General features: G+C 56.2%; 1 protein-coding gene across 1 annotated transcript in view; it reads left to right on the plus strand.

Annotated features, from left to right (window-relative positions):
* The first annotated feature begins 5,965 nt into the window (after positions 1–5,965).
* Positions 5,966–17,218, plus strand: part of PLXNA1 (plexin A1) — a 116,048-nt gene continuing 104,795 nt past the window's right edge. Inside the window, 1 exon segment of the mRNA XM_039558814.1 lies at positions 5,966–6,072. The gene's annotated coding sequence lies outside the window, so the exon portion shown is untranslated.

Raw genomic sequence — 17,218 nt, forward strand, 5'->3', positions numbered from 1 at the left:
GGCAGTAGGATGGAAAAATGGTGGGATGGATGCAGTGGCCAGACCAGGGCTTAGCAGTTCTTGTTAGCATCCTTTATCAGCTTGGAGGATGCTGCTGGGGTCTGGGAAGCAGCAGCAGAGAGTGGGTCTCCGGGCCCAGGTGCGAGGGAGGAGCAGGAGCACAGGGATGGAAAACGCCTGGTGCCAAGCATGTGAATTTTTCATGTGGCCCAGAGGCCTCACTTGTAACAGCATGGGGCTGTCCAGGACCAGCTGAGAGAGGGAAGGCATGAAAATAGCCACTGCACCACCTGCTTCACAGTGGTGAGTGTATATGGGATGAAGCTGAAACCAGGATACATTTTTAATGACTCAGGCAGGGCTGGGTTTCTTTAAATAAGACTAGACAATGAATATGTGCTCCCGAAGCTGTGTAGTGCACCACGAATGCATTATTTACAGCAGCTTCTTCCTTGTCCGTTTTAATTTTACATGGGTACTGGAGAAAGGGAAGGGATTCCTTGGTGTCTCATGGCCACCCACTTGTTCCATGTGACAAGAGGTGAATTTTTGAGCCACCAAAGGATTTGGTGTTGATCTTTCCACTGACTTGAGTCATGGGGCAAACAGCCATCCCAGGAGTGGAGCCTGGCACCTATAGCCTGAAGTTTCATCTGACTGGTGCATCATCAGGTCTTGATTGTGCCATTTTCTGCTTTCTCCCCATGGATGAAGTGCAGGGGGGATGCTCTTAGGCCACTGCAGCCTCCCCTTGTCCCTACCCATGCTCAGCACTGAATCGCTGCTCCTGGCACTGGTGGGGGCCAGAAAGCCTTTGGGAAGTGGACAGTGACACATGATCCTAAGAGTGAGGCAGGAGGAATCTGCTCTGTGAAAATGGTCCTCAGCTGACCCTGGCAAGGGAGGAAATGGAGCAGGTAGGAATAAACAACATTACAGTGGCAGAGCAGGGGTGGAGGAGTGCTCCAAAGAACACAAAGTTACCCTGTGTCTCTTCTGGCTGTTCCCATGTCTCCCAGTGGGATGGGTGTCCCTGCACTGTGTGGCAGTGATGCCACGTCTGTCGTGGTGCATCTTGGAGACTTTGTGGACCTGAGAAACCAGGCAGTGACTTTTTTCCTACCTTCAACATTGCCCTGGCTCCAAGTCTGTGCTAGGGGCACCCTGTGCAGGGACGTCGGGCTGCCAGGGGAAGCACAAAGTGGTTCCAGCACTCCTGAGTGGCTGCAAAGGTGGGATCAAAGTCTAGGAGCTGACGGACACGAGGCTGCCTTCCCCAGCACTGCCGGGCCTGAGAGGGTTGAGATGGCAGCTTGACGGCTTGGAAAATAGGCTGAGATGAAGGAATATCAATACGGAGAGCGAGCTGTTCCTGCCGAACAGCCCCGGGGCAGCTAACGTGAAATGCTGGTTGTCTCGGAGGAGTTGACAGGTGTCTGCATCAGGCATCCTGCTAATTAAGCACCGTCATGAGTCACAGGGCTAAGGGATGAAGGAGCTGGGAAGGAGCTCAGCCGGAGCAGGTATGGCCAGAGGGGATCTCTGCAGGACCTCCCTGCCCTCCGGGAATGGACTGGTGCATGCATGATTTGCCGGCTGGTGGATACACAGTCATGGGGCGGGTGGGTCATTTGGGAGCTGGGGATCAGCTTTGAGAAGAGCAGAGCGAGCCGTGCCACCGGGTGTTTGTCCTCCCCCATTGTGGCTGTGTGTCCTTCCCTGGCTCCCATGTGCTGGCACTGATGTCCAGACCAATCTCCTGTCACTGCCCTGGCAGGGTCCCCCAGAGCATCTCCCACACCCACAGCTCCCAGCACCCATCCCATCAAACCTCCTCCCAAATCAAGGTGTGCATCACTGCCAGTGTGACAGGCTGAGGAAATGAGGGCATCCCCAGACTTGTCTCTCTCCTGATCCCCTTCAAGAAGATCCTCTTCTTACTGAAATGAGCAGTGGTGCTGTCAGCCCAGCGAGGCCTCTGCCAGAAAATTCCCAGGAATATGAGCATGGTGGGGTGGAGGAAGGGGCTGCTTGCCCCTTTGTGGACACTGGTGATCCAGAGTGGGCCGGTAGCAGCAGGCAGAGGGTAAAAGCTGTCCTGGTAGACAGCAAAGTGCCTTTCTTTCTGGACAGAACTGGGAGTGAAGGAAGGCTGCCACCTGGATGACAGCCCCTGTGCCACCCTGTGTCCCTTCCCCGTGTGCCTCTCCAGCACATTTTGCTGCTGCCCTTCGTGCCTCTGCAGCTGCGATCCCCTGAAAAATGGCTCTATTCATTACCCATTTTAATTCCACCCTGGATCCCCAGAGCTCTGCAGACACAGTTTGTTATCCTGGCTGTCAAGAAGCTTAAAGAGCTGCTGATGCCTCCTGGAAAACTTTGACAAACCCTCTGGTCAGACCCAGTGCTGCTCCCCAGCCCGGCTGCTCAGCCTTTCTGCTCCTGAGGCTGGATTAGCAAAGATGTCTATGAGGATGGGAGGAGGGAAAAAACCCCATTGCTGCCATCTGGGCAGAGAGGATCCCTCCTGCTGCCCATGCCCGTCAGGGGGATATCCTGGGACTGTCTGGGCAGAGCAGAGCTGCAGAGTTTGGCTGTGAGGGTCCCCAAAGCCTGTATTTGGATTCCAGGCTGTTTTCTGGGCCAGTCAAATTTCACAGCCTAAAAACCTTTGGGCTGAGGCTACTGGGTTTCTCTCATCCCTGTGTGTTCAGTGCAGGGGGTTTAAAGTGGGGTTCCAGGTTCTGGGGGGTTAATCTTCTGAAAATTTTTCCACCTGTGGGTGATAACCAAGGGAGGTGACGGGGCTTGACTCCTGCACTGTGCAGAACTCTACCTTTTAGCAGAGTTTTTTAGCAACCAAAAGTTGCAAAGAGTTGAAAAACCGTGAATTTTTCTGATTGTTTTTGGTCCCTCACCGCTCAGACTGGGAGAGCAGAGCAGAAGAGCCTCCCCACCTCTTCGGGCTCTCTGCAGTGACCTAATCCTTTCCCAGTTAGCTTCTGGTTTTGACAAAGTAGTTATCAGGCTGCTTTTAGAGGACAGGATGCCCCTCAGTCTCTCTGGTAACACAGGCAAGGTGCCCCAGCACCCCAGGAACAGTTTGTCTCCCAGTGTAATTTTGGTCGGAGTTGGGTAAGAAGCGCCGAGTCAGCGCTCAGCGCCATGAGAAGGAGCCGGGCGAACCTCTCTCCCCTCAGTGCTGGGATTTGGCTCCAGCTGCCTCCGGAGCCATCCTCTGCCTCCAGCCCTTCCTCCCAGCACCCTGCGGAGCTCGGGAGTGCTTTTGAGGTGCCACTCAAGCCGCTGTCCTCGGGGCACGGGCAGGCTGTCAGCCCGCGGGGGCTGGAGGGGAGGGCGTGAGGATGCGCAGGGAGGCTGGGGATGAACGGAGCTGTCGAAGCCCCATGGGAGGCAGGATAAAAGGCCAAGCTTCCTGAGATAACGAGGGTCTCTCTGCGGGGGTGAGGTGCCCAGACGTGGGGGAAAGCCATGTGAGTGACAAGCGTGTCCCAGTGCCCGCTGGGCGTGGTGTGGAATGAGCCATCGGAGCAGCCACGGGAGCTCTGCGGGTCGCTGGGAGCCTGAGGCTGTTTCCCACCCAATACAAACCCGGGATCTCCCCTGCCAGCTCCCTCCCGACTCTGTGCTGGGCCCTGGCATGGGGGGGTTCTTGGATTTTCTTTCTGTCTTCTCTCAGGGCTGGACCCTCCTTGGTGAATCTGGAGGGGGCTGGCAGTGCACTCTCAGCCAGGTGCCCGTTCTTTTCTCAGCTCCACCACCTTGGTTCCCCTTGTCACTGGATGTATGTGGACAAATCCATCTTCCAGCAAAAGTAAATCGCTCCAGTTTCCTATCCCAGAGGCACACGGGAATGGTAGCACCGGCCCAGGGGTCGCTGCTGCTGCGTCACTCAGTCCTGCTCTGGGGAGGGAGAATTCATCCCTCTCTTTTTGCCTCTGTGGCAGGAGACGGCAGCCATGGGACCAAGGTGCCCGGGCACCAGCCCTGGGAGAGAGTGGATTTAAAAGCAGCGGTGGGAGATTGCCTGAATATCTCTCCCTTCTTTTTTATTCGTTTAAGAGGTTTCGCTGTCTCGGTAACTCCCGTGAGAGACAGGAGCAGCAGCCTCTTTGGATGTGAATACCTGACAAGTTTTTAATGTGAAAGGAATTCACTAAATTTAGTCTCTTGGAGGAAGGGAAATAAAGAAAAGGAGAAGTGTTTCTTTCAGTCTGGGGGAAGCGATCCAAATCCCAGCCACTTCCCTGCCGGCAGAGCTTGATGTCTTCTCTGTCCTGAAAGCTTTTAAGTCTGGCCCCATGTGTGTCCCTGCACAAACAAGAGGTGGGAGAATGGCAGGCCCTGATGCTGTGCCCTGGGGGAACAGGCCTGTTGTCAGCTCCTGGAAATGGAGGTTGGTGAGGTCTGGATGGGGAGATAAATGAGAAGAAAACCTTGCTGTCCAAGTTGCAGGGACATCATCTCTGCTCTCAGGTGGCCTCTGAGTGAGGTGCGAGCACTGAGATGCTGAGGGTGCTGAGGGGAGTGAAGCTCTGCTGTTGAACCCAACCAAATCACCCTTTTCCTCCTCCATTTTCCTCCCTACTCACACTGGAGCCTCTGAAGGTCCATTTTTTTCTCTGTTTTGGTACTTGAGACTCGCCTGTGCCTCATGCTCTCCTTCCATGTCCCGTCCCAAAGTGTCCTGTGCTGCTCTCCACAGCCTTGGGATTCAGTTCCTCCTGTCAGACAGGGCAAGGAGCTCCTGTGTGTTTGTAGACACACACACCTGCTGGGATCTTGCACAGGAGGCCTACATGTGTGCCTGCACAAGGTGACTGCACACCTCCCTTCACAGATGGGGCAACTCCCAGACTCCCACGGTGTGTCCCTGTATAAAGGACAAAATGTTGAGAGCTGGTGGGGCTAAAGGTCTGGCTGGCTGCACCCAGGCGAACCTGGCTGAGCAAACCACCTGGCACCGATTGCCCCCGTGTGGCAGCACACGGTGGGGTCCCGGTGGACCAGAACCACTTAGAGCTCCTTCTCCTAATGGGGAGGTCTGGATAGATCCACTCCTTGTCGTTTTCATCCCAAAGGTCTCTTCTGCAATCTGTGGATGTCCCGATGACAGGCACTGTATTTATTCCTGCTGATTTTTACAAAGGTCCCTCCCTGACGGGGAGATGATGGAGCATTTCCTTAGGGCCTACCCAGACACAGGCCAGGGGAGAGGCAGGGTGCCGCGGTGGCACTACTGTCTCCGGGAAGGGACTCTGTGGCTGGCACGGTGAGAGGGAAAAGTAGGGGAAGGTTACAAGAGTGGATAATACTGAGTGTGCTTAAAAAAGACAAACGACCACTTCTAGCCTGTAATTAATATTTTTAAACGTTTTTTATTGTTTTTCTCCCCTTTGCAATTTCAGGCGGAGCGGATGCGGTGCCAGGGGGAAGATGCTGAATGGACACCCCCGGGGAACGAAGTCCCGCCGTGGGGTGCAGGGGAGCGGGGGGCGAGGACGCCCAGGTGGGTGCAGGCCCCTCCTCGCCCCGACGCCCCTCGCGGTCGCCTCCGCTCGGTGAGCGCCGTGCGGGAGCCCCTCGGTCCCTCCCTGGCGGCGTCGCCCCTTTAAGGGCGGCGGGGGGCGGGGCCTCCCCGCTGCTCTCCCCGCCCCCTTTCCCCACCTTGGGCGCCCCCTGGAGGCCGCACGCGCGCGGGCGCGCCCCCGCCTCCCCTCCCCTCCTTTCCCTCGCGCCGCCGGTGCGGGGCGTGCGCGCGTGCGCGCGGCGGGCGGCGTTCCGTCGGGGCCCCGCGCCCCGTCCCATTCATGCGGGGCAGCGGCGGCGGCGGCGGCGGCGCGAGCGAGGCGGGCGCGGAGCCCCGGGCGGCGGCGGCGGGGGGAGGCGGGCGCGGAGGAGGAGGAGGAGGAGGAGGAGGAGGAGGAGGAGGAAGGGACGGAGGAGAAGGAGGCGGTGGCGGCGGAGAAGGCGGCGGCGGCGGCCCGGCGGGCGGCTTGGTGTGGAATGCAATTATGGCTGGCACGGCGGAGGCGAGCGGGGACCGGAGCCGTGAGTAACCCGGTTGCAACTTTCGGGCGCGGCGCGGCGTGCCCGATCGGTCGGTTCGTTAAAAATAACGCGGATTTGGCTTTATTGCCCCCCTAAAATATTTGGCTTTATTGCCACCGCGGCGACGGCGCGGGGCTGGCCCGGGCAGGGCACGGCGGCCCCGTCGGGGGCGCGGAGGGGCCGCGGCGGCCGGGCAGGGCTGGGCCGGGCAGGGCCGGCGCCGCGCTGCTGCCGCCGGGACCAGCCCGCATTGCGCCCGGCGGCTCCGGGAGCCGCCTCCCGCGGGGGGACAAAACCGCGCCGGGACCGAGCCTCTTTCTTTATCCACCGCAAGCCCCGCATGGGTCTCGTAGCGGGGTGTGCCCGGGACCGGGCAGGTGCGGGCTGGACGGGCTGAGGGCCGCCTCCCCGCTTGGAGCTGCTCGGGCCGGGGCGCTCCCGCGGAGAGCCGGTGCCAGCGGTGCCTCCCTGTCCGGTGTAGCGGCGGGGCTTGGCCGCCTCCCTCCTTCCTTCCCTCCCTCCCCGCTGCACCCGCCCGCCCCGGCTCTCGGCGGCGTTCGCTGCCCCAGCCCCGCCGCCCACCCGGGTCCGGCACTGCTGGGGACGTGAACGGGGCTCAGCCTTTCCCGTGCTCGCCGCCTTGGATCACGCATCCGCCCTGCCCTGCATCTTCGCTGCCATCCCCGCATTGTGCTGCCCCACATCCTCGCTGTCATCCCTGTGTCCGCGCTGCCCCGTATCCCCGCTGCCATCCCCGCATTGTGCTATCCCATATCCATTCACGCGTTCTCGCTGCTTTACATCTCCGCATCCCGCCGGGGCGCGGTGAGCGGCATCCGGGCTGGGCTCGTCCCGAAGCCCACAGCGCCGCCGTTCCCTCCGCGTTCCCCGTTCCCCAGCTGCCGGCGGGGAGGTGCCGAGGGTGCCCTGCGGGATGGGATGGGATAGGGTGGGATGGGATAGGGTGGGATGGCTGCCGTCGCCCTCGTTATGATCGCGACTATTGTGATCGCGCTGTAGTTTGGCAGCGCAGCGCTGGGCACCTCCGAGCGAGGCGTGGGAGGCTGCGGTACCTGTGTGCGGGGCTGCGCCGGTGCGCGCCTCCCGCCGCCGATATGAACGTGGAAGGTGGCGAATAAAGCCGGCTGCGCGCTCGGTGCCCCTCAGCCCCTTCACATTCCTGCCCAGCGAACACACACGGCAGCTTCGGCGTGCGATCGGGGAGGGATTTGCAAAATCTCTGTGGCATGCTGAAATAAATCCCGAAATCCCGCAATCCCTTCTCCTCCCTTGTCTTCCTTGCGGGAAAATTCTTCCTTCTGCCTCTGGCCGAGCGCCGGGGTAGGGGGAGCCAGGGGAGGGGGACTGGTGTGTAAACAGGGCTTAACATGAAGGTCACTGGTTAAAGAGGAGACGGATGGGAGAGAAAAGACAGGCATTAACCTCACTTGTTAGCTCCCCCCTGGCTCCTGCTTGGGGAGGGCAAAACAAAAGCAGAACCTGCTAACGGGGGGGATGAATATTCATGATCCTTCTCGTATGCTCCGGGACACGGAGGGGAGAAAAGTTGGGCAGATGAGCCGCCTCCCGAAGCTGCTTTTCCTCCAGCTTCCGAGAAAATCCCTTTTTGCTGAGCGAGAGCTGTGTCGGGGGGAATTACCAGCCTTTTGCTGGATTTCTTTTTTTTCATTTTTTATTTTTTCTTTTCTTTCGTGTGCGGCTTCAAGAAGTAAAAAAAAAGGAGAAAAAAAAGAGGAGCCGAGGCTATTGACTACATCAAAGGTTATCCATTTGAAAACACCATTTTCCTCTGAACAGCGGCTAATTGCTTCCTGAACAATCCCAGGGTCTTTTGTATATACTCAGTGGGTAAAATGAGTGACTCGATGTCTCTCTCTCAAGACACTGGTGACCGAACAGGGCGGAAAGGTGGAGAAGCCAAGGAAAAGCAGTGGGGCAGATGCCTCTGGGAGGATGCATGGATAATTTCTTAAGTGGCTGCAAGGAGGAAAGGGTTTTTTTTCTTCTTCCCGCTCGCCGCCGAGTGATCCGCTGGTGCCGGTGGATGCCGGTGCCGGCAGCGGCGTGGCGACACGGGGCCGTAAGGAAGGCTGGTAAGGAAGTTTGGATTCAAAATACCCGATCATACGTGTGATCTGGTGCTCCCCATCCGCTTGCGGCTTTGGCTGCCGGTGCTGCTCCTCCGAGAGAGGCAAGCCTGGATGCGCTCGCTGCTCCCGAGGGGCTGCGGGGAGGCAGCGCCGGGGGCTGGCTGGCTCCTGCTCCGTTTTTTTCTGCAGCTGCTACCCTGAAGATTAAAGTTTTGGCGACGTTGCTTTTGTTAGCATGGTGATAGCGGCGTCGGGGAGACTTTTCCCCTCTTGGCTTATTTTTTTTAATAGAAGCATCGGATTTGGAGCAGAGCGCAGGCATCCGCCTTCGTGCAGGCTCGGGTTGCGCACGGAGTCCTTGTGCTCCGTCACACAAAGCCCTTTCCCCGAGCGAGGCAGTGCCCTGCGGGAGGTAAACAAACTCCTCCGAACTCCGCTGGAGACGGGGCCGAGGGCCATGCCGGCGGCTCCCGGGGAGTGCTGTTTCACCGGGGCTTTGCGCAGCCGAAATGGAAGAGGGTAATAAAGCGGCGCTGCTGCGTGCTGGCAGGGCTGCCTCCCCTCCTCCATGGCGGCGGCAGCCGGGGCTGGCCCCTGCCCTGCTCCCTGCGTGTGAGTATCACGCCAGGCTGGTTATTTCCGTGGGTTCGCTGCGTTTGACTTGTGCTGAACAAAGCGAAGGATCTGGCCCTGGGATCGGACTTAAATGAAGGGAGCTCGGATGTGTTTATTCTCTAGGCTGAGTGTGGGTCAGGGCCTTTGTTGCTGCCTGCCTTGCTCCTGGCTGCAGCGCTCGCTGCCTCCGAGAGCCGGACCCGGCCCTGAGCTGGGAATTTCCGAGGAGCGGAGACTGGTGCTGCCGTGCTGGTGACACCGGCTCCCTGCAAACCGGGGGAGCATTACCTGTATCGGGCTTCTGCTAAGTCCCACTGGGCTTTGTTGTAATTGCCTTTCTGTGTAGGGTGTTTTGGTGCCTTGGTCTTCAGTGAGAAGTCAGTCACGGTTTTTGGCACCTCTGGCTCAATGGAAGGGGAGCCTTGAAAGAGCCAGCATAGCAGAGGTGCTGCCATGTCTCTGTGCAGCAATGGGAGGGTGGGCGTGGGTCACCCCAATGCCCAGATGCTGTCCTCACTGCCTGCAAGCTTGGATTTTTCATTGATCTGAGCTGGTGGAATGTATGTATTGAGAACCTGGGTTGTGGTTGTCTCTGATCTGTAAATGTCTCCTTCAAGTTATGTTCTTAAGTAGTTGTGTGCTATATGGAAAAAACCAGTGAGTAGAGAGTTCCTGGCCAGAGTTTGACCAGGGAATGGCTTGGTGAGGTATCTTGTATGTAGAGGAAGGCCCAAAGGCCGGGAATTACGCGTGATGTGGAGCTTGGTTCAGCACGGACCATGACTCCTTACCTTTCCTGAGTTTGGATTGGGGCCCCTTTTCCCATCAAGGTGCTGCGTGCCATGGCTTCATGCAAAATGAGAAGGAGCAAGTGTTTGCCACCATCCAGTGGTGAGGTGGCTGGTTTGGCTTTAAACTGGAGACAACCAGCTTCTTCTCTGGCTGTAGCCTGGGAAGTGTCCCATGTGGTGCTGTGGGGAACATCCCACTCCAGATATGTGGTACTTGGTGAGAACACGTGTGCTCTGACACCGTCCCTGATCCACAGCCTCATCCATGCCCTCTTAGTCTTCGCCAGGGTGCAGCATGGAAGCCATGTAGATACCCCAATATGGTCTTCCTGCTATGCTTGGAAGTCACATTTGAGCAAACCTCTTGTGCATCATGGAGGAGAAAAGCTCCAGCCAGTAAATAAGTTTTGATGGTTTCAGTGCCAGACATGGGCAGTCCTGGCTCTTCTGCCCTGCACTTGGCCTGTGGTATAGCCAAACACACACCTTCTCTTGGGTTTGTCAGAGCGTGGCCAGGCACAGGAAGGTGTCCTTGTTTGCCTTGCTTTCCTGAGCACTCTGCGGCTGCCTCCAGCCCTTGTTCTGTGTGGAAACCACCATTTAAAAACCTGAATGAAAAACATTTCAAAGTTTATTTTCCCTTTAGGCTTGGCACACCTCCTCTTTGTTGCTGGTGTGCCGAGATGTTTGAGTTTGGAAGAAAACTCCACATCCAGATTGTCAGGCTCACACTCCGCAAGTACTTTTGCTTCTTTCTGCTCTGAAGTCGCCTTGGATGGTGCCAGATGGACTATTTTGGGTCACTCCTCTGTCCCTATGGTGTCTTGGTGTAATGAGGACCAAATCCACCCCTGCCCTGTGGGCTGCTGTGTGCTGGTCTGTGCCCCGGGGCAGAGACCCTTGTGAGCTGCCTGAAGCACGGAGATTTTTGTATTGCTGGGATCAACTCAGGGCCTGGTGCGAGCCAGGGTGTGATATCCTCTTTGCTCCTTGAGCTGAGATTGTGAGGGATTTTGCTAGAGAAAGTGCCTGAGGTGAGAACATGCCAGGGGTGCCAGGGCTAGGCTGCTTGGCTCTGGGGGATATGCTATGCAGGGACCAGCTCTTCCTCCTCTCTCCTCCTCCTCACTGGCAGCCTGCAGATCGGCCCTGGGGCTCGCTGCCCACCTCCCCGTCCCGAGCATCCCGCAATCTGCCAGCCAACTTGGCACAGAGACCCGGGAGCGCTGGTAATCCAATTTGGGCAGTTTAGCTGCACTTTGCTCTCCGTGCTGCTGGCCGGAGCTCGGGAGCTTTAATCCGGCTAATGACCCCGGCTTCATAACGACCATTTGCCTGATGCAGTTTTCCTTGCTGTTGGCGATGGAGAACAGGGGCTGAGGCTGTTTCCGAGTCCTGTCCGTGGTGTCAGGGACGGTTTCCAGGTGTAGGTACGTGTAATGACCAGAGGGTGAGGGCAGCGTGGAGGGACACTGCAATCCCTGTTTTCTCTTTGGGAGATTTCTCCTTCCCTCTTCCCATTTTTCATCTTCTCTCCCTCTTTTTCTGGTAAAGATAAGCCTTTCTTCCGGAGTTATTTTGCAACGTAGTATTTTCAGAAAGGCAAAGCCAAGAAAAATAAAAGCCTCTCTCTTCCTTGGGTTGCCTACTGTTTAACGTACAAAATATAGGGGTGGTAATTGCATTAAAACATATATAATTATACTGGAGGGAGGAAAAAAAATTCCTGCTAATTGCATGTGTGTTTTGAACTGATAAATGTTGAGTGATTCTTCATGTTTTCTTGGGAGTTTGGAGGAGCAGAGATGCAGTCTGGCATGTGAGGGGTTGGGAGCAGGGCTGGTTTCCCAAAATTGTTAGGAAGCTTGGATGCTCTGAGCACCTCTGGGGCAACATCAGTGCTGGGGGCCCAATACTTTGTGGATCCACATCTGATGCTACCTCCATCCAGGCAAGTCTTGGTGTCACTGTAGTAGCCCTGTGAGTCCTTTTGCTTTATGTGCTTAGTTAAACAACTGTTTGTGTGTCAAAATATTCAGGCTCTCTTGCAGAAGCAAATTCTTGGCAAGAGAAGAGGCAGATTCCTGTATTAGGGGGAGAAATTTCCCGTGTGATGTAGCCCCACATGCAAGGGCTGTCCCCCCACTTTACCATGGTGTTGGCATGAGTGGGTGCTGCTGGGGGGTGGGGGGAGGAAGGATGGTCGCACTCGTTTCAAGTGACACGATGTGAAAACCACATTTCCTTCTGCAAATGCCGACCCCGTCAGAGCTGCCGATAACATCGCAGGTAATTAGAATGGCAGTAAGTTGTTTGCTTTGTGCATGTGGTCAGGCTTTGTGTACGGGCGTTTGCTTCGCTCTTCCTGTGCAGACTGTTAGTTTCAACAGGGGAAGAGGAAAATCCAAAAATATTTTAAGAGGAGTTTAAAAATAATCTTGGAGCTTGGCTGGTGGGCAGGATATTTCACAGGACCGTGTTCCCTGCTGGTCCGTGTCCAGCTTTGTGGCCCTCAGAAGGCTTTGCTGGATGGTGTTAAGTCCTGTCTTGTCATTTTGGCCAGCCTGAGGGCTTGCTGCTGGGCTCTGGGAGCTGGAGTGAGATGGGAGTCTGCCCTGGGATTTGACTTTTGCACTGGGTAGGTCTGGCTGCCCTGTAGCAGAGCAGTGTCGGAGCCGGGACGCGAGCCCCAGCTTACAGCTGCCACGGCCTCTGTAAAACATTGAAATCTGTTCCCCAGCATTGCATTCCCTCCACCCCCGTCTGCTTCTCCATGGTTTTTATTCCTAGAAGTGTTGGCATGCTGGCAGGGTCCCTGCCTGCCCACTGCTGCTTATCTCCATGTCCGGCTCCTGGATGGCTGCTTCCTTTCTAGGGCCAAGGGGGGGCTCTCCCGTCTCTGGCAGGACCAGAATCGGCCCGATGAGCCCTGCTGAAGTCAAGAACCTGTTTTTCAGGCTGATGTCATCGGGAAGAAATGGGGGAGGAGGAAGGCAGGAAGGCAGCGCCGTTTCCGAAGGAGAGCCGCCGCCGAGCCCCATGACGCTGCCAGCAGCCCCGGCTTCCACGGCTCCCACTGTTATTCCTTATCAGCATGGCCGAGGTGCCCGTGGGGCTGCTGGCACATGCAGGACGGGTCCTGCTCTGCATAGCCTCGTGCCTGCGTGGGAGAGAGCTGGGAGGGAGGGATGCGACCGTGCCAGGGGAGTGTGTCAGCTCCCAGCAGAGCAGGATATCTCTTGGCCTGCTGGCTGTGCCTTGTATGGCTCCCTGGCCCTCTGTGGGGTGATGGCACTTGCTGGAGCTGCCATCCAGCCACTTTCATTAGCAGAAAGTGGGTTTTTGGCAGAGATGCTTGGACAGCCCTTCCAGCAGGGGCGAGCAGCTGCCTCCTCTCGGTTTTGCACTGAAGGAGCTGATCCATTATGCTGACGCCTGTTGGAATCTCAGCCCCTCGTGTATGGTGTCAGGCCATAGTAGCAAGGTTGATGCCTGTGTCCAACGTGGCTTGGGGCTGCAGCTGGGATCTGCAGGAAAAGAAGCAGCCTTGCTCTGCCCTCCGTGCCAGCTAGCAGCTCTTGGGCTGCACCCATGCTTTGATGTGTGCTCTGCCCAGGTCTGGTGGGTGAGACCCCCTTGCTGTGGGAAATTGGGATGGGATGTGCTGTGTTTGGCGCTGCCCATAGGAAAGCAGAGTGTGGGCACGGCACCTCCATGGCCATGGAGATGCCTGTTAATATCAGATGCTCTTTGCCTGTGGTGCTGTGAATGAAGCCTCTTTCGGACTCTCAGAACAGGTTCCCCTGTGGTGGTGTTGCTGTGGGGGGACTTTTGGGCTCTTCCCCTTCCCCTCTCTGCCTGTCCCATTGCCAGGTGAGGCTTTGCTATCTCTCTGGGTGTCTCACTTCTCCTGGGTCAGCTTCACCTTGGGCAAATAAAACATGGGGCTGTGCTGAGCTGGGAACTCCACAGGGGAAGCAAAACTGGGACCTGAGCCATTTCCAGCTGTGAGTTCTTGGGGCAGCATAACTGAAACAGCAGAGGGGGAAGGATGGGAGGTTGATAGGGGAAGGAAAGGCACACATGGCTTGGGAAAGCTCGTTTGGAGAAGTTTTGTGGTTGTTTCAATCAGAACTAATGTGGTGGCAGTTGTGCTTGGCTCGCCACGGGACAGCACAAGTTCTGGTGTCAGCAAGGGGCCAGGCGGAAGCATGGGAATTTCAGCTTAGCTGGGATTAAACCAACCCCAGAATGACCTCCCTTTGCTGGAGTAGAGGGGGGTTCAGCAACCAGGAATCCTCCTGTGGCAGTGCTCCATTGCAAAGAGGGAGCTCTGTGGATTCCGTCTGAGATTTGGGGGAAGCACTGGTGCCAGAGAGGTGAAAATGCAGCTTGGAGAGCTGGGCTGGAAGAGCAGAATTGATCTGGGCAAGGTAAGATCATGGCTTGTGTTTGTGGCTGCCCTGGCCCAGTGAGGGATGTGGAGCAGCAGGCTGGGAAGTGAGGAGTGATGCATTATGCCCCAGGGAATGAGATCAGACAAGGGAAGGATGCTGATGGCCGAAAGATCTCTTGTTGGACTTCTCTGCTGTTGAGAGACCTTGCTTGTGGATGATCTTCTGGTCTCTGCAGGTCCAGCTGGACCAAGGTGATCTCTGCCAGCAGGGCAGGTTTTTGGGATATTTATGTGGGGCAGTGGACTGATGAGATGTCAGAATCAGAGTCTGGGAGTGCATGGGCCAAAGCCAAAGGAGATGGTGGCTTCAGGGAATGTGGTCTGTATTTCTTTGCTCTTGAGCTGGGGTGAGATGTTATTAATTGGTGCTGATTGAGGTGGAAAAATTCACATCAGTCTGGTGTTTGAAGCCTTGAGCTGACCTGGGTGTTGATAGTAGGAATGATAGTGCCATGGCTGGTGTCCTGGTGCCTTGGGTCGGGGTCAGTCAGTCCAGGTCTGTGTACTCCTCTCTTGGCTGCAGGGAGCACAAGGGAAGGTGGGGTGCACTCTCCTCCTGGGAAGCCCAGATCCAGCATGTGGGCTGCAAACAGAAGGGCCCTCGGTGGCCCTTGTAGGGTCCCTGTACGGACTGTGATACCCAGGTGAGTTGTGGGAATAAGGCAAAGGACAGCCACAGACTCTCGCTTTGGCGTAGCTGGACAGAGTTGGGAAATATGTGTAGGGCCTCGGTCCATGCCTGGTTTCTGTGGCAGGGATAAGCAGTGCTGGCAGGACCTGCTGAGACTGTCCTCGTGTGCCTCTGTGCCTCGGGATGTTGTGGTTGCGGGGAGCCTGGGTTTCCGTATCGGAAATGCTTGTGAGCCCTTTTTGGAAGGGCTCTCTGCAGGGCAGCCTGCAGTCTCTTGGTGGTGAGAGCACGTAGCGGCTCCAGAGCTGTTCTGGAGTTCAAGCTGTTCTTGGTGTGACTTGACTTCTTGCAGAGGACCAGAGAGGGGGAATTGCGCACTTGAGAAATGCTATTTAATTTCCTCACTGCTTGTTCTTTTATGCCCCTTTTTGCTGAGGGTCAAGCTTCGTGAGCCCTTGGGCAGTAGATGGCTGCTTCTTCTTGTCACATTTCCCAGGACAAAAGAGGTTGAATTCTTTGCCCAGAAGATCCTTGCAGGGCAGGAATGGAAGCTGGGGTGGGTGGCAGGGCAGGATGGGCTCCTCAGCCCCTGCTTGGGGGAATGTCAGGAGCCTGGGAGGAAACTGAAGATTCTGAAGATATTCTTGATTGGGTGATAGTAATGGAGATTGAGGCACTGGGGCAGCTTCAGAGCCTGCCATTGATTTCATCAGGGTGTGGTTTGAGCCAGGGATAAGGTTTTTAATGATTTAACTCACAGGCTAGGGAGGGACTGAAGTCAAATAGTTTTCAATGACTGTATGCAGTGAAGGAAAGAGTTAAAGTTTAGCCTTGTTACAGCACTTGCATATGTAGTGCAGCTCTGACTTGTACCACCACCAGGCTTTCCTCATTGTTGCAAGGCTTTTCCCAGGCAGATGAACCTAAAAATACACCAGCTCTATGGTGAGGCTGCCTCTCCTGTGGCCCAAAGGCTTTTCTCTTCCCTGGATAATCTCCCCTCTCTCCCCTTTGCTAATTACTGGCAGCTCAGAGCTGGTCCCTTCTCGACTGTTTCTTATTGCTGAGAGCAGCAAGTGACTTGGAGGAATTACAGGTAAAGATGCCATTTCCCCTAAAATTGCAAAGGGGAGAAAAACAATAAAAAACGTTTAAAAATGCCATTAGATGCCATTTCCCCTTCTGTGGGTCGGTTACTTGGTGGTTTTCAATCCCATGCTTTCTCTCCTCCAACCTCTCTTGCAAAAGTGCAAGGCTGTGAAGCTCTTGGTGTGCTTTGCTGGGAGTGAACCTGCTGGGGTCCTGTCGATGGAAGAGCAGGGATGGCAGGCGGGTCTGTGAGTGCCAGATATGCACCTCTGCTTGTCTGCATGTTTTAAACCCTGTCTGCGGGTATTCCCATGAGAGCTGCTGCTTTGTAGGCTAGTGCTGACTCTTGGACTTGCTGCCCGGATGAGTGGAGAGCTGGTCCTTAATGCTCTGTCCAGTCTTTGCCTTTTAAGGTTAGTTTTTCCATCCCAGTACTCCTGCTTTGTGCTATCAAAAGTGATGATTGTTTTCCCAAAGTGTGATCTCCCATCCCAAACACAGGTTTTTGGGCATATTGCAGGACCCGGGAGCTCTCAGCCTCGGGGGATGAGTGCTGCTGCCCCTTGCCACCTCTCCAGCAGCCAGCAACTGGGGCAGTGGCATCTGTGGGGCACGTCCATGGCTTGTTGCTGAAAGGCTTGTTGGAAGCTGGGATGTGTGAGTGTTGGCTGTGCTGAGGTGGGTGACCCCCATCCAAGTCTTGCAGCGGCTGCAACCATCTCAACGTGACCAATTTGAGGTGAAACCGTGAGCAAATGTCCTTTCCAGTGGGGGATGAAAGGGGTTGGGGCAGATTTGGCTCTTGTGCTGGCTTTGTTTCTGATGGCAGGTTTCCTGCTATAAATAGATGTATGTATATATATATACATATACGTGTGTGTGTAAATCAAAACACAAGCCTGTGGTGCTGTCTGGCTGGTGGTGTGGCCCCACAGTGGGGTGAGCCCTAGGGATGCTCAGTGCTGCAGATGCTCTGCACTGCATCACTTGCTGCCCAGCAGCACAGCAGGGTGTGTTTGCAGTCCCACTCTCCCAGTTGGCACACATGCATCCGGGCTGGGGTGTATTATTTTATTGCTGCCTGTTTCAGGGCAGGGCTCGGCTCCAGGGTATCTGCCTGGGGTTTTCCGTGCCTTTGGACTGCACTGGAGGTGTTTGTGCTGCGGGTCTTGCTTCTCGGTGGTGGCAGTCGTATGGTGGCCCTGGACTTCGTCCCCCCAGGGGAAGGTGCTACTTGACTGCAGCCCCAGGGGGTTTGGGTGCCCTGTGGTTTAAAGAATGTACCAGTGGAGCAGCTGCCCTGCCTTAGCTGCACTGTGACCTCTCCATGGGACTTGGAGGCTGTGTGACTGCAGGGAGATGCCCTTTGGCTGCTCTTCCCATGGGCAGGGAGCAGGGGCTGTGCCACCACCCATATTCCAGTGCAGAGCTGCCTGCACTGTGGTGGGCTTGA

Source organism: Corvus cornix, chromosome 12 (genome assembly GCF_000738735.6).
Source record: "Corvus cornix cornix isolate S_Up_H32 chromosome 12, ASM73873v5, whole genome shotgun sequence".
Taxonomy (NCBI): Eukaryota; Metazoa; Chordata; class Aves; order Passeriformes; family Corvidae; genus Corvus; species Corvus cornix.